The sequence below is a fragment of the Pseudonaja textilis genome, chromosome 3 (assembly GCF_049901715.1).
Source record: "Pseudonaja textilis isolate UNSWEBS1 chromosome 3, rPseTex1.2, whole genome shotgun sequence".
In the NCBI taxonomy this organism is placed as follows: domain Eukaryota; kingdom Metazoa; phylum Chordata; class Lepidosauria; order Squamata; family Elapidae; genus Pseudonaja; species Pseudonaja textilis.
The window spans coordinates 91,678,557-91,703,486 of record NC_141992.1 but is presented as its reverse complement, the minus strand read 5'-3'; positions in this window follow the sequence as shown (position 1 = coordinate 91,703,486).

Below are 24,930 nucleotides of genomic sequence, written 5' to 3'. Positions count from 1 at the left end.
TTTCTCTCTCTGGGCACAAGTAATTGTCTGCTGTGGACTCCACTTAGACATCAGAAAGGGTATCTGGCCAGTAAATGCTCAACTCCAATCAGTTGGCCCAACCCTACCTGAAAGCAAGAGATTGCAAGCCATTAAAAGAAAAGAAAAAGAAAGAAAGAAAAGGGGAGTCTCTGTAGATTTTATTCCATTAATCATAAATGATAGGAGGCAGTACTCATCTTTGTTTCAACAGCCACTGAGCCAGTGCTCTCCAAAGATATTTCTTTGTGGCCAGGATATACTAATAATTGTATATCTATTTTTTTAGAAAGATATTGGCACCTGATATCTATCTTTATTGGAACACATGACACAGATAGAAGAGTGTATATTTTTATCTCCCATTGCAGCTCCAATCTTGATGGGGAAGTTTTGCCATTTGCAAAAATACCTGAAAAATGAAAATTACTCAGTGGACATTTCATTTGAGTAGTGATCCAGGTGTACAAATGTTTCAAGGCACAAAGGATTAAAGCACCTCACCTCTCTGAATACCAGTTCTAATTATGGAGTTGCATGCTTTAGTGTTTTGCTTTTTGACTCATGGTATTTGAAATGGAATCTTTGAATCTTTGATCACTTGGAGTTGAGGCAATTTCCAGACAAGCAACAAGTTTAAATATTTGCTAGCCTACCTTAGATGTTAATAGATTGTGCTCAGTTTGGAAAGCTGTAATTATACGGGTTTCTTCTTGAGTCATCCAAATGTTTTCCCCCTCTTTTCTCTTTTTAATCTATCTAGCTATCTATCAGCTATCATAACAAACATATGAAGCTAAAGCTTTAGAAGAAGTGTACAATGTAATATAGGTAAGACAAGTATGTTTCAAGGAGTATTGTGGAAAATGCCAACAGGGAAATTGTTGCTATCTCATTTTCCTCTGCTTTCTGGTATGCTTAGATAAGATAGGTTAGAAGGATACATGTCTTTCTTCTCTGAATTGCCATGCTGTTATTATTGTTCCTGGGTGCAGTTGCTTTTACTGCTCCATATACCTGAATGGGGAGAAGAACTAAACTTTAGTTAAGGACTTTTGGAACAATTTGGAATTAGGCTCCCTTCTTAGCATTTGCACAATTGACCTTGCAAATGGTCATCTACATTCCATTGTGCTTGAATGCAACAAAGAAAAGTGAGAAAGGGAGTTAGATTGGTCCCAATGCCATGCACTGGAGTATGAAATTAATTTAAGTGCATCAGGTATTAATAACTTAGATATTGCCATCTAGAAACATTTTACATCTAGTTACTAGGAAGCTGCCAGTCAAGTAGCCTTCTAGAACAATCAAGATGCATTAAACAAAGTGCTTGCTTGCAAATGATAATAATAATGTGCAAAAGTCAGCAATTATATAACTCACCACTTTTCACAGTATGTGTGGAACTTGTGTCTTTTTTTGCGGAGAATATTCTGTTCTTTTAAGGACTATTTGATTATTAAATTTATATGCTCCCCGTCTCCCTATTAAGCAACTCTGGCAGCTTAAAACACCATAAATAATTAAAAGGTCTCAAACAATGGACATCGAAAGTTGAAATATTAAAATTGACAACAAAGGGGATAAAAAGACCAATGCAAAGATGGAATGAAGGTCCAATCTTCTTCGAACCTATCCCCAGAATGGGATGCTCCCATTGAGCCCCCCAGTAGTAGATAGCAAGGTTCTCAGACCCTTAAAGCAGATATATATGGGAAGAATTGTCCAATCTACTCATGAGTTAAATCATTATAAGAGGGGGAAAGGCAGATATGTCCATTAGCAGCATGTGGACAGTTGTCAGGCTACAGAACTTTTCCCCATTCAATTAACAAGAATGAACTTCTGAACACTAAATGTATCAAAAGGAATCCTTTATTGAGATGAGACAATTCATGTGGGAGTTCAAAGCAACATCTGGGTTCCCTCAGGCATACAGAGATAGATAAGAGAGCTTAGAAACCCCTCCGCTTATCTCAATGTGTATTGGGTGAAACAAAAGCCAGTATGTTAAAAGATTAAATATATTCTGGTTACATCAAGAAAGGATTTCTTTATCAGTCTCCCCCCCACCTTTTCTTCTTCCACTGAAGAAATGACAGATACACGGATCTGACAACAGTACACAGAACTGCTTCATGGAATATCTGGTCATAATTGTGCTCTATTATTTATTAGAATAAAAATCAAAATAACAAAAGAGTGGTTATTAATATTTTTTCTCTCATATAGCATAAGTATATAACTCCTCTGTTATAACTCCTCCTCCTCCTCTTTTGGTGATGGTGATGTATTTCCTTTTTCTTTCTTTATTCTTATTTTTTTTTAAAAAAAAGCAACTGCCCAGGGCAAATAGGAAACTTACAAATCTTTCAAATATTAATATCATTTTCTACACCGTTTGTCCTGTGAAAAGCCATCCTTTCCGGAATATCACCCTAACTTTTAATGATATAAGGCATCATACTGAAGATATATTCAGCACCAGAAAGATCATCCATCTTAAATTCTGGCCTTATGCCCAGAAAGACAGCTTGTATACCTCTGTGCATATATAATCCTAAATCAGCCCCCTGAGTTCAATATGACCTCTCAAATAAAAGCTGATAAGCTTGCAGGCTTTATCTCTCACCTCTTTAAAACACATCCACATGACAGTAAATATTTTTGTGATGTTTCTTTTACCTCCAGAAAAGGAGTCAGTCTACTACAGCTCCACTGATCCTGATGGAAAAAATTTGCAGCATTTCCTATCACTTTGTACTTCTTCGGAGTGTTCTGCTGCCATTCTTCTGGAACTTCCTAGTCATTGCAGATGGTGACATTCAGATTGTATCTCTCTGAATTCAGCAATGCCAGGAATGCAAAGTAAAATGTATATACAGGGAGGCAGCAATGACAAAAGATAGAAGAAGAGGGGAGCCAACAAAATTGCTTGTCTCACTACACCCCATCTGTGTCTCCAGTTCCAAAGCAGGTGGCAAGGCCAGTCGGACAGATTGCATCTCCACGCTAACTCAATCTTACTTATTGCCCTGCTTCAATTAGGTAACAATTCCTTGTCAATCCTGGTTATTAAATCAAAGAAAATCTAACGTTGAATGTCTATTGGTCTCTAGGGAGATAACTTTGAGAAGTATTGAATGATCTTTGTTTTCCAAGCAAAAACCCTTAATTTGATCGTTTGCTTCAGATTTGATATATACATGTGTATCTTTGTAATATATTCTCATTTCCAGAAGCAAGATACAAAGTGTTATGCTTTTTTTTGTATCTCATGAACTTTGCATATCCATTGCAACAAAGAAAGTCAACAAAATGCATAATGGATTTTTCCTAACTTGTGGCACTTGATTTTAATGCTATTTGAAAGGTGTTTTTGAAAAATCAATCCCAGTTGAGAAAATTAACCAAATCCTTAACATACATATGCCTGCCTTCCTTCCTTCCTTCCTTCCTTCCTTCCTTCCTTCCTTCCTTCCTTCCTTCCTTCCTTCCTTCCTTCCTTTTCAAATGGCTTTATGATTTCCTATTTCATTTATTGTGTGTGTGTGTGTCTGTGTCTGTGTGTATGTGTTTGGATTGCAGATGGGAGGGAAGGAAAGGAGGAAGGAAGGAAACCCCAATCCAAAATCCACAGAAGGGAAACCAGGTAACATCTTTACCTGAGAGCCAACTACTGGAAATCTTGCTTGGAAAAATATCAGATTCTTTCATAAGCATAAATGATTGAGATCATAAAATATGGGTGCATTGCACTTGCATTCACATGGTACAATCAGAAATGGTATACATTTTCAAATAAATGAGAAGAAGATATGCAGTTCATAAGCATTCTCTAGCAATTATGAAGACAGTGACCAGTCAAAATCACTTTAAACACACTTATATTCACTTTGTAGGTTTGCTGACACTTCTGTGCCCATCTCAAGTCCTCCTTCCAATGGCAATCTCAGTTCCAATTTGTGTCTGGAACATTTTGATGCTCTAGGGATGGTGTTCTGTCGCCAAAAAAGAGACTCGCAGACCGGAGTTGAATTCAGCTCTTTTAATAATAACCAGTAACTTCAACTGCAGTTGAGCCGCGGCAGCCCTTTTTATAGCGGCTGCTCACGGCTCGCAACCAATGGCATCTATTCAAACTTTCCACTGCTTAGGCAGCCAATTAGATGCTCGCATTATTAGCCAATAGCTCATTGTGTTTATTAGCCAATAGGAACATCGACTTAGAAGTCTCTATTTGAATACACTACAGATGGTAAAGTAGAATCCCTGGATACAAAGCTCTTACTCTTCTTGTATATCATTACCTATCTTATTTAGCATTCTATATCTTCTATATAACTCCTCCCCGCTTTTCACTCTTCTTAATTCTATTTTATATATTTCATCTTGCTTTAAGTCAATATATTTATATCTTTTGTCCATTATTTTCCATTTCAGCATTTGTCTCATTCTCAATAATAAAAAAAGGTAATTTCTCCTGAGGTCACTAATCAGAGTATGATGCCTTTCTATCATTCCTCTAAATTGACATTTAAAATAGCACCTAAATCCCAATCTGATTCTGCTTAGTACATTCTACTATTTCAAAAACAAATACTACAATAATAAATCTATAATAACATCAACACATTAGCCCATTAAACTCTATAATTAAACTAATATTTTAAACATTTCCTTTAATATTTTATTAAAACTTAAAGTCAATCATTATAAAACATTTTAACATTATACTTTAATATTTTAATCTTTTATTGAATCTTATAAAATTCTAATTTTCTATTTTTAATACAAATACTACAGTACTATCATATGTACTTTGCAGAATCCTTTTTTTTTTTTAGATTATACATTACCCTTTGTCCCTAAAATTTTTTTTCTTTTTCCCATCTTGTTTTATACCTTTGTGACTTTTTTTCCCCTTTTCCCTTTCTTTCTTGACCCACCTAGCCTTTTTACCCACTCCTCTCCTAACCTCCGCCTTTTTGGCTTCCCCTCTTTCTTGTATTCTTCTTTCCTTTTGCTTTCTAACATTATATTGATTTTGCATCTTATTTTTCTCTTTCACAGATATTTTTTTAAGTCTTAAGTCCTTCCTTTTCCTCTTCTCTTCTCTTCTAAGCATGGTGTAACATCAAGAAAAAGTCAGTATCTGGATGGATATAATTCAGCCCTCCTATATTTTGGAGGGCTGCAGAAGGCAACTCAGTCAACACATGTATTACCAAAATGGGTTCGGCTAAATTTGGAGAGGCTCTTTTTTGGGTGGGTTAAAGAGGCAAACTGCTCTGGAACCAAATTGCACTTATTCCAACTTTAATAATAGCAGTCCATGGCACAAAATTATCCCATGAAAAATTTGCCATTTTGAATTGCTGGGAGGAATAAAGGATACCAGCTACATGCAGCCTGGTGGGTTGTCCATCAGAAACAAAATGAGTGCAAAGTGAAGTTGTTTTCCAAAACAAATCACCTCTTTTTCTGACTCACAGCAGTGCCTAAGGATCTCAAACATGGTTGTAAAAATCTTGTTGTTAGTTGCAAAGTTATGTCCTACCCATCGTGACCCCATGAACAACGTTCCTCCAGGCCTTCCTGTCCTCTACTATCTTCTGGAGCCCATTTAAGCTCACGCCGACTGCTTCAGTGACTCCATCCAGCCAACTCATTCTTTGTTGTCCCCTTCTTCTATTGCCCTCAAAAATCTGGAGCACAAAAAAACAATCCATGAATTTTCTTTTACATATTAAGCAAAGAAAGACATTACTGCTGCTATGTTCTCCCACTGTAGTTATACCTTGTGATTCAGTTCATTTCCCTTCAGTTCAGGAAAACAACTACTTGGACATTTCCCCACTCCATATGCATGTGAAGCTAAGGTGTTTGTCATGTGTAATTCTGCAAATGAGTTCTATTAAAAGGGGGAAGTGATGAAAATGCTAAGTGATTTGCACTAATTATTTTTAAATGTGACCATTTTTCCCACCAAAATCTTAGATTGATATAACAGCTAATGAGCAACAGCAAGGCCTTCTAACTCTTTCAAAATCTAAAAGAAAAATGCAAATATATTATTAAAAGTTCAGAGGAATTAACAATCAAACAAGGAGGATGTTCACAAGGTACCTTAAACTCAGTATATTAAAACAGTGACATAGAATTGCATGAATCAAACATGCAATAATCTTTTCTTTAACCATTTCAGATTAAACAGAAAGAAACCTAAATGAATACAAATGAAATGAACCTCTAGACATTCCAAAGAAGTAATAAATACCACAGATTACTCATTTCTCAAGTTTCCCATTTTTGTCTCTGCAAAACTATAATATGTGACCTGCAAAACTGCAAAATTATACCAACTCATCATGCAATTCCCTTCTAGGTGAACATGATTATATAAAGCACCACACACACACACACACACACACACACACACACACACACACACACACACACACACACAGAACTAAGCCCCCATAGTGAAAGGCATGAGATAAGAAAAAAAGAAAAAATAGTTACAAGTAATATACATCAACAAATTTCATTATGTTTCTCCATATCTTCCTCTCTTGCAAATCATTCTTGCTCCCCAATACATTCTTACAATGCTCCAGAGACTGCTTTTATTCTTTAAACATTTGATCTTTCAGGATCTCATCAATTCCATCTTCATACTCTTCATTTAGCACCTGTTCATTCTTAACCCTCTCTCTTCATTTTTAGCTCCCACACTTAAGTACTATATTTCCACTATATTGAAATTATTTTTAACTTTCTTCTACAATGCTGAACTCCCATTTTCATACAAAATGCAGACACGTTAGCTTTTTTCAATATATATTCTTTGTTTATAGCACATCAGTTGCACATCAAGTTTACAATTCATCTTTACAAACACTCTACTAACATACACAATCTTGTTCTAGTTCTTAAAATCATTTCTACATACATTGCAATTATTCATTGTATTTTCCATAATTTAATTAATTTTCAGGTCCATATTTCTTGCATCATATTGCATAACAAATACTAAGATTCAATGGAAATAGTTTAAATGTTCAGCTAATAATATGTTATTATCTACATACAAAACTTCACATACAATGACATCTCTAATCAATACCATAAGTAGCTATGAAGATTTAAAATATATTAAACAACCAATAATATGTTACATATTGTTGATTTATTACCTGCTCAATGATTACTTATTTGCCAAGCATTCCATGTTTTCTTATGCTTGTTTTATTTCCATCATAAGTGACTTTTACACAATTTAGCAACCACGTTATAACTGTCAACTTATAAAATATTTATATGGTCTTTTTAGAGTTGCCAATAGAAAGGAAGGGGAAAGCAGTGTTGCAGCTTGGAAACCGAAAATGCATTCCATAAATAGTTTTCAAAGATAGTAACTAGATGGCTAAAGTTTCTGCCGCAGAAAATTCTAAATGGGGAATCTGAATGATGATTCTTGGCTATGGATGTGTCATTGAAGAATATGAATTATGATACACCCAGGGGGTGGGGGAAAACCAGGGTCAAGGGTGACAATGAATTATGTGTCCCAGAGTCAGCTACACCCATGCAGTGCCAGACATTTTAACTCCCACTAAATCCTTTTGAAGTTTTGGAAGTTTGGCTCGAGACTCATGATTTAATTGGGGTAACTGCCGGAATCCTGACAGCAACTTCATATTCACAGAAAACATTCCAATCTTTAACTTATTTACTTTATCAGATGCCTTCACTAAATAATGCATGCATAATAATTTTTATTTATCACATCTCAATGAAATCTGGTTTTAGACCTAGATTTTAGTCCAGTCCTGTAGTAAAAAGCAAAAATGTTCTTCATAGATTTTGCATCTTTTCTTAGATGTAACTTCTTGTATTTTTTAGTTAGGCTTCTGCTATACCTGCCCAAGCAGATTTTGCAAACTGATTCCCTCTGGTGTCTGCCTTTCCTTGCTACCTTTTTGTTATATAGCAGTAAGTTAAAAAAAAAGGCGTACCTACAGATTTTACTCTACTAATTATTGCTAACTATAAGGTACATTATTCACCTCTGTTTCTAGGCCACTGAGCAGTGGTGGGGAAAGGATACTGTAAAATCTCCAGTCAGAGGAGGTATTTGCCAGTTTCTCTGAACTACTCAGCATTTCCGCTACCGGTTCTCTAAAACTGATCAGAACCCGCTGAATACCACTACTGTGCACTGAGCCAATGCTGCCCAAAGAGATTTTTGTGGTCATGTGGCCAGCAAGACATCACAGAGCTCTGTTACCTCCCCGCTGAAGTGGTACCTAATTATCTAACTCACATTTACATGCTTTTGAACTGCTAGGTTGTCAGGAGTTGAGATGAGGATGGAAGCTCACCCTGTCATCTGGCAATCAGGTCTTGTACCTGGGTTGCTAGCTTTCCAACCAGCAAGCCCAGCGTCTTAACCACTGAGCCACCATTCCATTCCAGAACAATAAGGGCATCCTTCTAATTCATCCAATCAGTAAACAAGTCACACAACTTCTCCCTCAGCAAACCACAACTATCATTACCATTTTTCCATTTATTTAACTGTTTAATGATAATATTTATTATTTGGCTTTCTTCACACTAACATTAATAACATTTGTTTCAAGTATATCACTTGACATAAGATTTTAAAATCCAGACAAATTTCTAAAGTATTTCTTCCAGGAACCCTCACTTTGATCAATCCTAAATAATTTCAGTACTTTTCTTTTTAATTTTAGACAATTTGCTAGAGCTATCTTGTTCAGCCTTTCTTTTTTCTTATTTCATTTGATTTATTAATTCAAGATCTTTATTTCTGAAAGATTCTAAGTCATAATCTACTATTTGTAATCTTTTTGTAATCTTTTTAAATTTTAAAAATAAACTTTATTATATACGTGTGTGTGTGTGTGTGTCTTTGGTTATTCGGGTTTTCTCCTGCGTAAAATTGGAAGTATCTTGGCAAGTTTCGATGAAATCTCATTCGTCATCTTCAGGCTTGTGTCTTCGGCTTTGTGCTTCTCGGCTTTGTGCTTCTCAAAACGTTGCCACGATACTTCCAATTTTATGTGGGAGAAAACCTGAATAACCAAAGATCCACATACAAATACCCGCGAAAACCTCAGATATATATATATATAAACATAAGACATTTCCTTACAAAAGAAATCACTGTGAAAAACAAAAGTAATACACATAAAACATATACATTTCTCATCAATTAGATGGTGTGTTCTTTCCTCAAAAACAATTTTTCTAATATTCATTTCCTGTTCTTGGTAAATATTCTTAGTGTAACCCCTTTATTTTTTCCAGTCCTTGTCTTTTTATTCTCTGGTTTTTTTCTTTAATCCAATTGTACCATTTTTCCCAAACTGTGCTATATTTTGAGTCTACCTCTTCCTTTAGTAAGTAACATCCATTCCTTTTGGGTAAGTACTTCCATTTCAGCACAGTCAAGGACCTTCTGGATTATCAGATTGTTTGTTGGCATTTGGTCACCCTTCCAGCATTGTGCCAATGCAATTCTTGCTGCTGTAATTATATGAAGAATTAAATATTTCATTTCTTTTGCATGATTGCCTTTTATCATTCCCAATAAAAATATTGTGGCTTTAAAGTCTAATTGAATATTTGTAATTTCTTTTGTCCAAGTTCTAATTTTTCCCAGTATTTTTTACTTTCTCGACCAAGCATGGAAGAAGATACCCCTCTTTTGCTTACATTTCCAACAAAGCAGACTTAGGTTTGGGTACATATTAGCTAACCTTGAAGGTGCCAGATACCACCGATTACACATTTTGTATTGATTTTCTTTATAGACTGCCAATTTTGTTACTTTATAATTTTGCTTCCAGATTCTTTCCCAATCTTCCAGGTTGATGTTATGTCCTATGTTCCTTGCCCATGCAATCATTGGACTGCTATTTGTAATCTTGATAACTAAATGGGCCTATGGAGATTGGCCATAATCATCCATTATGGCTTTGACTAATAAACATTTTCATTTCATACTTTTTTTTTAAATAAAACAAAGGAAGATACATTACCAGGTTTAGTTTAACCCAGATCAAATACATTTTTTCACAGTAAAATACATTTGTATACATTTTGGCCAGGATGCTGAAAATGAAACCAAAGGCCATGTTTATTTCAAGCTCATTCATGTTATTTTACAGAGGCTATGCTCTCTGTTCTAGATGTCATTTTCCAACAACAGTTGTCATATCTCCCCATCCAGGAGGTGTACACAATATATTGGCATGCACTTGGCATGCTGCAGTGATATAGGTTTTATTTAATTACAGTGGATATATGTTAGAGATTAGATGAGAGTTAGATAAAGATAGAGAGAGAGAGAAACAGAGAGAAAGACAATTTCTAAGTCTGAGATGTATTTTTTATTAAAATATTGAATTAAAGTGATGAGATGCCACAAATTAAATTAAGGCAATTGGAGCTTTAAAGTCTAATTGAATATTTGTAATTTCTTTTGTCCAAGCAAAGTTTAAGAGATCCAAAGATATAAAGTTACCTGATGACCTTCCAAATAACCACAAATGATCATCTAGCATAATGGTTTCATTCTTAACTACCAAATTCAGGAACATTTACACAAATCTCATGAACTTCAGGCTGTTTTCAGAGAGATTGGTGTGATTAGGTGAGGAGAGCTATTTGTTGCAAAGGTGTTGTAATTCTATTCCACCTTCAATTTTGAAACCAAACAAAAATCATGCCAAAATTCCAAACAGTATTATCTTGTTTGAGGTTCTAAGAACACAGATGACTTGCTGACCTCTAAATTAAAACAAGAAGAATACCTTTAAATCTTCCCAAACACTCTTCTCTCTTTTGTTATAGGTTTAGGATAACAAATCCATCTATACTGAATAGCAAAACCATAACACCAGAATCATAAACTACCTTCATGCTCCAACCAGCCAACCTGGACTTAAATCACACAGAGAAGAAGAGTGATGGGCAGTATGGAGGCAACAAGTAACAACTAATCTGTATTTTGCTTTCTGAAGGGTAAAAAAAAGCAATTTTCATCTGAAGCAAATGCACAGGTTGGCCTTCTTTTAATAACCATTCAATTAGACAGTAAGATGTCAAATTTCATTGTCAAAAAAGAGATGGGTTAGATATGCTATGAATAACATATATCTGAATTCTTATCTATGTGACAAATAAAGGAACTTTATTTCTAAGTCACAAAATAGTGTTCTCTCCAGCTGCAGTAGTATTGTTTGTCAATGGAAAAAGTATTGAAGAATTCATTTCACTGAATGTTCAACAATTATTGTCTTTAATATACTATAGATGAACTGAACTTCAAATATATTCAGCAATATTCAGCAACCTTTCTTCTGTAGACTAGGGATACCTGATCTCGGCTGAACAAATCTGGATGACCACTAGATGGAAGCAAATTAGGAGATTCAATAGTCCCCTGTTATCTAGTGATCATCTAGATTTTTTAGCCCATTAGTATAATATAAACAGATAGTGGGGTGTTCTGGTAGGAAGCCAGTACACAACTTAATGGAGTGTCCATGTTTAAAAAGATCCTCAACATATCCCTAAATGGCAGCTACCTAAAAGTTAAGGCTGTCTCCAATGTATTGAGCTAGTTGGGACATATAAGAAAGCTACAACTCATATGATTTTTCAGTGTCTTTGAGAGCCAAAACATCCAATCCGCAAACATTAATAAGTTATTTGTATATTATATTCCATTTTATTTTGAATCCCTTATAAGCGCAATATGCTGTCTTCCCCAGCTACATAGCTAAAAATAGTTGACATTTCACAGAGTTTCTATAGTAACAAAGATAATAGTATCACATAATAATCATATTCCAGCAGAGCTGAGTGTTGTCTTTCGATTGCCTACACAACTCTGTCTCAACCATAATAATATAGTTGATGATATTTCCAAAGAATAGGCTTGCTGAAAGATGCTCTTGCTTGGAAGACTTAAAAATATACAAACAAAGAAACAAACAAACCCTTATCTGATTATTATTTAATCTATCAAGCGTACAGAAGGTCATATTAGAGAAGGCCCTGTAAGAAAGTGATCCTAGGTTCCATTGACCAAAATTAGTTTTTCAAAATCCTAAAACCAATGTGTCAACCCTTTGGGGTAGAACACACACAAACACCAAAGTTAATTAATAGTAAAATAACTTTCATTATACAGGGTTAGAACAACAGAATCCTGTAATTCTGAATTTGCCTCTCCCCTTCCTCCCTTTAATCTAAAGAGGACATGGAGGATCAAGTCTGAAACACTTTCTCAAATTCCATTCCTGCTTTGAGTTCAGTTTTTGTTATCTGACCATTGGCTTGCAATTGCAGTCTTACAATTATGTCAAATCATGAAGCAACAAACATAATCAGGCTACTTGAAAAAAATTACATATTTTTTAAAAAATAAAGTACAGTATTTAAAATCTTTTCGAAGTCAGGGTTATAATACATTAAAGTATACTTGAGTATGCTTACTCAAGAGTGCTAGTGGAATAAAAAGCAAGAAGTGAAACTAAAATGTAAGTTTAATTGAAGCTTGTACATTTTATGGCTATTTTACACATAATGATCAGCAGCTGAACATTTCCATTGATTTTTGAAAAGTGGTATTTTTAAGCAATAGAAACATTCTATCTGAATGTGATGGTTTATTTCTACATTATAACTGAAAGCAAATCAATATGATTTTGAACCCTGGTGAATATATTTGTTGGAGACTGTCCTTAGAGAACTAAAAAAAGAGAGAGAAAAATAAAATGAGGTAACTATATACATATACATATATACATATATACATATATACATACATACATACATACATACATACACATATATATAAATTAATCTAGCTCCTAAATGCTATAACTTCCAGAATTCAGTAAGATGTTGAAAAAAAAGTACTTGCAAATTAGACAAGAGGAATGAAAGCATATTTAAAATGTGCTATTTTCAGTTTTGTCATTTAAAATTTCATCTAAAAGGTACAAATTCATAAATGAAATTTTCACTGTTGAAATCTACTTTTCATCTTGGAATTCAAATATTTTTGCATTTATTTGCATCTGTTTCAATTTTGAGAGGCTCCAGGTATGAAACAGAGACCATTCAAATGCTATTAGATACTAAATAAGTTGTTGGTCTCATTTATTAAATTGTGTAGGATTAAGAAGCATTATTATGTGTCAGCTATGAAATAGTAGCAACCTTTGCAAACAAATATGGCTTATACTGCCTGATATGATTTTCAGGTTGTCTTCAGGACAACCAAGAATTCTTTTATAGTCACATCAAAAGCTCTAAAAATGTCATAGTTTGGTTTATGGAACAAGAGGCACCTTATTGTGGATAAAATGTATTGTACTATTTAATCCAATGCCCAAATTAACTCATTCAAATCATATGTCCTACAATTCCAGAATTTTCACTGTGCCTTATATTTCTAATCAGGATATTTTACTTCATGTAATAGTTAGAAGAAGCTTAATAGTTCCACCCATTCAGGGAACATTCTATCATATTGTGAAATTTATCTATTTACCATAATTTTATGGATAGGCCAAATGGCTTTCTAGTTGTTGTTTCCTCAACAATTCTTTCATATTCTTTCAATAGAAAATGTATTCTGGAGAAGGAGATAGAATAGTGAATGTATTTCAATTGATAGTCATAAAAGTTATGGATAGAGAAACACTATGTGCTTATGTCTGTCTGGTAATTCCCAATATATATGTTAGTTTTTGGCAATTGGAGTAGCCATATTCCATGTATCATTTTCTTCCTACATTCTGCTACTGGGGGATGCTAAATTTTCATTAGGAAGTTTTCTTATGTTACACAATTACAACTGTGCCTCCACCCCCTGAAAATAAGATGAAGATAAGATGAATAAGATAAGGATGAATGTTACTATTCTTATTTTTTATTTTTTTATCTTTTTTATCTTTATTTTTTTAACAGTTTTTATTTTTTACAACAAACATACGAACAAAACATAAAACCATAAAACCATCTTTCAATTATGTACACACAGTGTGTCAGTTGATTACAATCTTTTGTGCTATCCTTTTTTTACAATTACTCACAAGTTATATAAATTCTCACCTTATCGATCTAGCTTGTGCTTATATAATATCAATTATTAAACATTCATTTGACTATTTTTCCATCATTTGACACAAAATATTTTAATTTTCATTATGATGTAATCTTATACATTCATCCAATGGTGATATATTTTATATTCTATATCAATCTATTAACTTTTATTGTAAGGCTTAGTAGTCTATTTCTTTACCATGTCTTTTATCTAACCATTGATAAAATAAATCCCATATCATATAAAATTGTTTATCCTCCTGTTCTCTAATTTCAAATGTCAATTTACTCATTTCAGCACAGTCCATGATTTTCTTAATAATTTCCTCCTGCATAGGTATTTTTTCATTTTTCCAGTTCTTAGCAAATACAATTCTCGCCCCTGTTAAAACATTTACAATCAAATATTTCAATTCTTTACAATATATTTCCAGTATAATTCCCAATAAAAATATCTCAGGTTTAAAGTCTATGTGTTGTTTTGTCATTTTTTCCAACCAGTGTGGATTATAGTCCAATATCTTTTTGCATCCGAGCATGTCCACCACATGTGGTAATATGAACCAGGTATCTGATGACATTTCCCACATTTATCCGATTTATTCTTGAACATCCTCGCAATTCTCGTCGGGGGTAAGTGCCCCCTGTAAAACATCTTATACAAATTTTCTTTATACACAGTTGACATTGTCATTTTATAATTTTGAGACCACAATTTTTGCCATTTATCTAAGTCAATCCCATATCCAAAATTTCCCCCCATGCAATCATTGTTTCTTTTACTTGTTCTTCCTCTAATTTAAACTCTAGCAAATGTCCATAAAGTTTTTTGATTACTTTTTCATCAGTACCTGTCAAAATTTTATCTAAATCAGTCAACTTGTCATAGATACCTTCTGTTTTAACAACTTTATCAAATCTAGATTGTATTTGCAAATATGTAAACCGATTCATTTTTACACCTTGTTCTTCCAACGCTTGCATAGATTTAAGTTCACCCTTTTTATTCAATAGCTCACCTTATCTAACTGTTTGTTCCTTTTTATATATTATTGGATAGGAAAAAGCTTCAATAGTAGATAACCATAGTGGAATTTTTAAATAATATTGCTTTTTTATCTTCTCCCAGATTAGAAACAATGCTTCTTGAATATAATATCTTCTAAAATACCCCTGCATTTTAGTTCCCTTATACCAGAGGAAGGCATGCCACCCTAACAGCAAGTCATGTCCTTCTAAATTCAAAAGTCTACTATTCCTTAGTGTTATCCACTCCTTTACCTACATCAAACTTGATGCTTGGTAGTATAATTCCCAATTGGGCAAAGCAAATCCTCCTCTTATTCTTGCATCTTGTAACAATTTAAGTTTTATTCTCGCTTTCTTCCCCTGCCAAATGTATTTTAGCACTATTTTGTTTAAATCTTCAGAAAATTCTTTCCCTAATCTGATTGGAATTGCCTGGAATAAGTATAAGATTCTGGACAATACATTCATCTTAATTGTAGATATTCTCCCAATCAGTGATAATTGTAAATTTTCCCATTTTATCAAATCTGTTGCAATCTATTGTTTAAGTTTGAGATAATTGTCCCCCTTAACTGTGCTACATCTTGGTGTTATATGTATCCCTAAATACTTAACCTTGTTTGTGACCTGGATCCCCAAAACTTCCTCCAATTCTTTCTTTCATCTTACTAGCATGTTCTTTGCTAAAATCTTTGTTTTATCTTTATTTATTTTCAAACCTGCTACTTTCCCATACTGTTCTATCTTTTCTAACAGTTTAGGTGCAGACTCCAATGGATCCTCTAATATAAATACCAGGTCATTTGCAAAAGCTTGTAATTTATACTGGTTTTTTTTTTAATTTTCATTCCTTTTATTTCTTTTTCTTCTCTGATGTTCCTAAGCACTTCCAGTGTTAACACAGAGGCAACAGTAGACAGCCTTGTCTAGTCCCTTTTCTTATATCTATAAAGTCTGTTAACTCTCCATTTATCATAACCTTTGCAGTTTGTTTATGATATATTGTTTCTATGGCTTGAGTAAATTTTTTACCAAAGCTCATTTGGTCCAATTGTACCTCCACAAAACATCAATTCACATTATCAAAAGCTTTTTGTGCATCTAAACACATCAGAGCCATTTGTTTTTCAGGATGCGCCTCATAGTATTCCACTGTATCTAAAATTATTCTTCTATTGTCTTTAATCTGTTTCTTTGGCAGAAATCCATTTTGATCAGGATAAATAAAATTGTTTAAGTATCTTTTCAGTCTTTCTGCCAGAATTGAAGCAAAAATTTTATAATCTGAATTTAATAGTGATATTGGTCTGTAGTTTTTTACTTGCTGTGGGTCTGTGTCCTCCTTCAGTACAAGTGTGATATATGCTTCTGACCATGTTTTGGGTATTCTCTTCTTTATCATAACTTCATTCATAACTTCTAATAAGTGAAGATTCAATGTTTCCTGGAAATGTCTTATAAAATTCCACTGGCAAACTGTCTGGACCTAGTGCTTTCCCAATATTTTGCTTTTTTAAAGCTTCTGTTAATTCCATAATTGTTATGTTACTTTCTAACATTGCTTCAATATCTTTGGGTATCTGGGGCAATTTGATTCCTGTAAGTATTGTTGAATTCTTTCTTCCTGAACATTCTCTTGATGGTACAGTTTTCCATAGTAATCTTGAATAATTTTTTTCTTCTCTGCATTTCCATAGCATACATGTCCTTATTCGTTTATCAATTGATTTATTCTTCTCGAGTCTCTTTCCTTTCTCAGTTTGTATGCTAGCCATCTGCCTGGTTTATTTGCATCTTCAAAATAGTTCTGCTTAGCATTTCTAATTTTTTGTGCTACTTTTTTTTTAAACAAATTTTATTAATTTTAAAAAACAATACACAAACAAACAAAATGTAGAATAATAACATAGGACATCTTTTCTAAAAAAAAAAACAAATAAAACATCTTATCTAAAGACAGGATAATTCCAAATTATCACATTTCCATACCAACACAGTTTAATATGTATATTCATCTTATCTGTTCAACTTCATATCTTTTCCCAACTTCTCTTTATTTCTCCCTTTCCTTTTCTATTCAATTATATTTCTTTTGCCTTAAATTGTATATATTCATTATATCCATCTGTCTTATTTAAAATTTCATTATTTTCTTCCAACATTCTTCTAACATTTTGATGAACAAACAAAACACAAAACATAAATACATAAAACTTCTTTTTGGAAAGTGGCTTACCCCGGGTAACATCTTTTTGTACAGACATAAATCAAATTCATGCTCACTTAATATACTATTTCATATCTTATTTAACATTCTATATTTTCTATATATTTTCTCTCTTCATTCACTCTCTTAATTCTATTTTATTTATTTCATCTGTTTAAATAATTATACTTGCATCTTTTGTCTGTTCTCTTTCAATTATCTATTTTTCTTTTCTTTCTAATACAATATTTCTCCTGTAATGACTGGTTGAAGTATGACAACTTTTTATCTTTCCTCTAAATTTAACACTTAAAATAATACATACTTTCCATACTGATTCTGCTTAGTACATTCTAAGTATCACATTTTAGAATAATAAAACAAAGAAAATAAGAGAATTAAATTTATAAAATAGTAAAGACAATATTCCATAAAAAGTTAAACTCTATTGTTAAATCTTAAACATTTTTATACGTTCCCTTTAATGCATTATTAACTCATATATTTCAGTTTTCTAACTCAATTTCAAATACTAATATCTACAATACAATCTTATGTACTTTTGCAGAATCATTTTTTAAATTATAGTTTACCCTTTGTCTCTGAAAAAAAACCTATTTTTTAACATCTTGTTTTTAACCTTTATGACTTCTCTTTCCTTTTTCCCTTCCTTTCTTATCAATTCTAGCCTTTTTACCCCCCCAATCTCTCAAACTCCACTCTCTTAATCTTCCCTCTCTGTTGTATTTCTCTTTTCTGTTGCTTTCTGACATTGTATCGATTTTTCATCCTATTTTTCCCTTTCTTCGTTGCTTTTTTAAGTTCTGAATTCTCCATTTTCTTTCCCCCCTTTCTCTTTTCTTCTTCAAGTGAGATTGTATATCAATTAAAGATGGCTTCTTCTCCTTCATCCCAGCCTTCTTGTTGTTGTATTTCTTGGTAGGTAAAAATCGCCATTTCTAAAAAGTGAAAAATAGATCCAGAAGAGCCCTTGCCTTCTTGTTCCTCTTCTTTTAGCTTTTGAAATTCAATTTGCAATTCTTCAACTGATAGTGCCATTCGTTTTTCCTTAAGAACAACCCAAATGTTTTTAATCCTTCAAGAAATAGTTCCCAAAAATCCAAAAGTCATAAAGCAACCCAAATCAGAACAAATTGTTTCATTTAGCACTTTCTTCTTTTTATATTTTCTCTTCCTGGGGTAGAGTTCAATTACACAGTCCCAAAGTAATTTTTAGAAATCTTATTGTCATTTATTTCTAAACTTGTAAACTGCAAGCAGTCTCCTTCAATACAATCTTAAAATAAGTTCTTTACCTCTTCCCTCCCACTCATAGCAAAAAAGTTTTAGTTTTTGATTCCAATGTTCAGAAATCTTTTATCCTCTTGGCTTTAAGTTTGAAATTTAATTACCTTCTATGCCCAAGCAGGTTTTTCTGATTTCCATCAGCTATTTCCATGGGGAGGGAGAGTGAGAAAAAATAACTTTCACTTTCACTTTTCTTCCACTGCTTTCCAATCTTCTTAGGAAACAATGTACCATTCAAGCAATTAAGATTCCAGGGTATTTAAAAGTTTCTTATTGTCCCGCTTCAGCCAAAAAACTTTCACTTTCTCCAATTTCCTCCTGCACAATCTTACCCAGCTGCAGGCTTCTTTGTGGCAGACATTGCTGACCGCTGCTCCACCGCCTTGGGAAAAAGGAGTTTAGCTGGCTGAGGAGGGGGTTTACGATACTCCCAAGCCCCTGCCCGGATCTCCTCTCTCTTCAGTTGCCTCTATGGGGCAACCATATCCTCCAGATCCAGCTGGATTAGAGGCACTTCGGCAGTGAGCGCAGCAGGAACTGCGCACGATCGCGGATTCCTACCGCCACCAAAGCCTTGCAAACCGGAAATCTGTGCTACTTCTTCTTTTTCCATTAGCCACATTCTATGTTTAGTGATATCCATTTTAATTTTAATGTCCTTTTTTGTGGAAATTTCTGTAGTTCTTTTTCCAACTTCTTATAGTCATCTTCCAATATTTACAAAAAAAATAATAATTCTGTTTTATATTTCTTTTCCTTGTATAGTCCATTATCAAGCCTCTTGTATAAGTCTTCATCATGTCCCAGAGGTTCTGTAATGATGTATCCTCTTTTGTATTTTCTTTAAAGAAAAAATTAAATTCTCTCTCAATCTTCTGTTTAAAGTCTTTTTCCTTTAATATCATATTACTTAAAGTCCACCTAGATCTCTTTTTTTGTCCTTTCCATACAAGTGTTATTGGATTGTGATCTGCCCAGGTACTTGCTTCTATTTAAATGTCTTGTATGTTAGAAAGCAATTCTGTTGACATCCATTTCATACCTATTCTAGACCATGATGCATGTCTATTTGAATAAAAAGTATATTGTTTATTTTCCACATTTCTTTCTCTCCATACATCTTTTAAGTTTATCTCATCTACCATTCAAAAGAAGGATTTTGGCAATGTCTTTCTAGTTTTCTTTGCTGTTTTTTGTGTTTTATGATCCAATTTGTTATTTATTATTCCATTAAAATCTCCCATCAGACAGATATTAGCATAGTCCAGTTCAATTATTTTCTTATGTAATTTCCTGTAAAAATCTTCTTGATTATCATTTGGAGCATAAATTGCTTTTAAAAGTGTCATTAGATTATTGTCCATTATCTCCATCATCAAAATCCTTCCATCATCATCTGTATATATTTGTTCTGCAGGGATTGTATCTCTAATGTATAACACCACTCACCTCTTTTTACAATGTGTTAACGCTGTAAATAATTTCCCTAGTTTTTGTTGTTTCAATATATAATCATGTTGTTTTTTAATATGTACTTCTTGTAGGCAGATTATATCAAATTTTAATTTCTCTAATTTATGAAATATTTTTCTTCTTTTAATAGCTGAGTTAAGCCCATTTATATTCATTGTAATCAATTTTTTCTCATCCATTTTAGACGTTGTTAGAAGGATTTGTTGCTCTAGTAGATCTTGGTTCTCATTTTTCTCTGGGTATGCCACCTATGGCTCCTTCCTCTTTTTCAATTGCTGCTGTACATTCCTCTTGAAATTCAATTAATGACTCTTCTTTTCTTGTATCTTCCTCCCTTCCTCTAAAATATTCCAGATAGAATAACTCAGCTTTTTCAACTGTATCAATTCTGTGTCTTTGTTCCTGCCAGGTAAACAGGAGACTTTCAGGTATCATCCATCTGTAATTTATTCCTCTCTTAAGTAACTCTTTGGTCAAAAATATTCTCTTCTTATCTCTCTCACTCTTCTAGGTACCTGTTTCAGTACCACTATTTCTTTATCTTTGTACTTTAGTGTTTTTTCTCTTGCCGCCAGCAGTATTTGTGATTTTATTATTTTCTTGGTAAATCTGATATGAACTTCTCTTGACAGTTTATTTCTCATCACATATTTTGTATAAACACGAAAAACCTCGTCCATTCCATCCATCATCTTCTCTTTAGTTACCTCTAATGGTTCTGCCAGGATTTCTGTCATCATTTCAGCAAGGTTTTCACCCTTTTCTTCTTCTATATTTTGAAATCTAAGATAGAATTCTGATCTATCAATTTCACATCCCAGTGATTGCAGAGATCTGCCCTTATCTCTTTCCACTTCACTCAATTGGTTATCCATATCTCCAATCTTCTTATCTCTTTGTACGTCTTGTTCTTCAATTTTCTTAATTTTGTCCTCGTATTGTATCATCATCTGTTGAATATTTTCTATTTTTTCATCCGTCTTTTCTGTTCTTTGCTTGATATTCTCCGTTCTCTTTTCAATATTATCTGTTTTTACTTGTATCTTTTGAATTCCTTGCATAATCATCTGCAGTGTCACTTCTTTCTCCTTCTCTTGTTGTAACATCACCTGTATTGATCGTTGTCCTCCAGATGGTGAGGAAGAAGAAGTCGGGATTGAGGAAGCTGAGGCTGGCATTTTTCTGCTCATCTTGAAGTACAATAGAAAAATTGAATAAAAAAAGCCAGAGCAGCCAATTGCCACTCCGGTAAAAAAAAGAAAGAAAAAATAATTAAAAATAAAAGAGGGAAGGGAGAAATCTTCAGGCACTTGAATACCTTAATCCAGTTGGTTCCAATTATGTAGGAAAAAAGGAAAAAAAGAAAAAATATATAAAATGGAAAAAGGATGAAAAAATAAAAAAATTAAAAGATTTTAAAAGACAGAAATCTATATATTCCCTTGCCTAAGTCCAAATATAAAAATCCAACTTGGGGGGGATAGAGAAAAAAAGGAAAGAGGAAATGCAATTCTGTCAACAAGCAAAGCACTGCCACTATATGTTCGAGGCTCTTTACTAAATCAAAAAACATAATTTCCAGTTCTCTTTTCAAGGTCACTTCAATCTTCTTTCTTCAATTTCAAATCCAGACTCCAGCTATCAGTATTTCCACAGAAGAGCACCTGCAAACAATCTACATCTCTTCCCACTATCTTTTCAATGAAAAGCACAGAGACCTTGAATGTAACAGCAAATGTATCAACAAGAAAGAAAGATGGGAAAACAATGTATCCGAGCCTTCAGGTGGCAGCGCTACTTATTTCCCTTTCCTTTCCCTTCCCCTCTAATATTAAAATCAGGAATCATAAAAAATATAATCTAAAATTATTAAAAAGAAAAAGCAAGAGAATAAAAAAACTTTTCCAAATAGTTATTTTGAAGGGAAAAAATTAAAATTAAAAAGGAAAGAGCAGTCCAGTTTAAAAGTTAAAAGGTTTTAACAAAATCCAAACTTCCAACAACAACAAAAAAAACCTTCAGGTTTAATTTGTGCTTAATCTCGCTGCTTGAGCACTTTTATCTTCACTTTTAAATTTAATTTTTAGTCTTTTAGGGTGTTCTTTCCAGAAAAGAATAAGTCGAAAATTATCTCACCAAACTGACACACTTTCTTTCCAGCTTTCTTCTGTTCTGGAGCTGTCCCAGCTTCAGCAGCTTTAATGGCTGCCTCTCCACCACAGGAAAAAAGGGCTTCTCCTGGATTTACCAGGGACTTTGCAATGTCCCTGGGACTGACAGGATGTGCCCTCCTCAGTCACCGTCTCTATGGGACGGTTTAGATCCATTGGGACCATCCTGCAATGGAGATATCAGCAGTGATCTTAGAGCTTAAAGATCACATGCTGTACTGCTGCAATGCAAGCTCCGCCCTCCGAATGTTACTATTCTTTTTAATTAGCTTAAAAGATGTTCTATTTTTTTCTATATTCTGAAGTGCAGGTAGCCAGGTAGTAAGGCTTTTTGTTGTCATGTATCAAATATTCAATCTTTTGAGAGTATCTTTTTGGGCAAATTTGCATTTTTAACTTGGCCCATTGCTAGTATGGGCCATTTTCACTTGCTGAGTGCAGGAAGAGATGATGTCATCCTACTACTACTTCCAGCCTATTGCAAAGGCATCACATTCTTGTGTTTTTCAGCTTTAGTTGAAAACTGCTGGTTTCTGATCTAGTTAAAACTCTTCAGAACAGATGTTCTTCAATGCTTTGTTTGATACCAGTAGCAGCCTCAGCTCTGATTAGATGCAGTCTCTGATATGCTCTTTCCCTTTGAGTTGGGCAACCATTTTGTCTCTGCTGGTCCACAGTTGCTTTAAAAATATATGTATCTATCTATGTGTGTATGTGTGTCTCTGTCTACTGTATATCTTACAGTTGATCCAGGTGCTTAAGTGAATTATCCTCAACCCTCATGTTTCTTTCACTCTTTTTATCTCCCAGCAGGCATCCTTTGGCTTCCTAAAAAGTGAAGTCAGAAAATGAAACTCACTTTTCTTGCTTTCTGAACTTGTGACCAGTAATACAAAGCTTCCCTTCCCTTCATCTGGTTAAATTTATTTAAATTCTATCATAGGAGCATGTTTGTTTCTATAAAGCTGAATTATCAGTTCTTCCTTGCTAAAGAGTTTCAGACAATCCACCTGTTCTATACTGCTTTGACTATTGTAACTTCAAAAGTGTGATGGTACTATAAAGGAGGGGGGAAACCAGATGAAGGTCTGCTTGAAAACAAATAATGTGGCAAAGGATCCATTTGTACAAATATCTAAAAATCTAAAGAAAGGCACAAAAATACTAGTGAGTGGACTCACTTCCTTAAAAGAAAAGAATGAAATTTGCATGCTGGCAATGCTTCATCACATTTGTTTCCTGTCCCTGGGCATATACCTATAATCCTTTTGATGGCCAATCTTATAGTTGTACAAGAGTTGTAGATTGCTGTAAAACCACAGTCACTACTTTCCATAAAGTGCTTTGATATATTCACACCTCAATAATGAGATACACAGTACATTAGCTATTAAAATATGGGGAGGAAAATAACCTGTTTCCAGACAGATTTATAGGTTGTCTTGCTTTACCTTAAGGTAAAAAAAGATTTTGATACACTTTTGCAATTACTACCATAAAGATAAGCTTTTTTCTCATTAAGCGATATAATTTAAATCTCCTCATTAACTGTTGCACATTAAATGGCATTAATCAAGGTTTAATATCACCTGGTGCTTCAGAGGAAAGAGGGAATATTCTTTTGGCTTGATTCACAAAGTTTTCTTAGTGAACAAGCATATAAATCAGAGATATGAAAGATGAGGCCATGTGAAATCTCCAAACTTCTTGGACTTGAAAATATCCCAGCATCCCTTGTTAAAGCCTTGAGTTGGAGATGTCCTAAAATTGCTATTGTAACATAGTGTGATTGAAGGAAAAATGTTAAACACATCATACCAGCGATTACATTGAATATTCATTAAATGAAATAAGGTTTAGTTTATCTCCTAATCCCATCACCTACTTTGAGGAATGCAGCCCTGGGCTCAATACTCAGCTTCCACCATGCATAAATGAACAAACAAACAAACAACAAAGTCATGAACCCCTGCTGTCCTACACAGTAAGATGGCTTCAGGATACATATAAGATCTTCAAACTGCATGGATGAAAAAATAAAAGCCCAGTGGTTAGTCACACATTAAAAATAAAAATAAAATGGCCACCCTGACTAACTCAGTTTACCATGAGGCTTGAAGAGCATCACATAAATTATGGAAATGATGAAAAATGTAAGATTGCCTATATAATGAATAATGGAATATAAGGATGTTTTCTCAGCAGTAGTTCTGAAATGCCAGCTGTATGGGATCCTGCTCATAATTATTATGGAAATAAGCTAGAATAACTGCAACCAAGTAGACAAATTTGAAAAATAGTATAACTTCTGAACAATTCACAATTCATAAATTCACACATGAAGACTGATCAAAAGAATGGGATTAGATTTATTACTTATGCTCAAGCTATAGCTGTGGTCTTCCTATATAGGAGATGGATAGGATCAGAATTAATAGACATTATAGTTCAAAGATTTGACTATTTATTCCTGATCTATTGCTTCATTTGTCCCATTGAACAAAATGCCTGCTTCATATGAGCTCAGTATACTTTATTCACCAAGAGAAAAAGTAATTCCTAACTTTG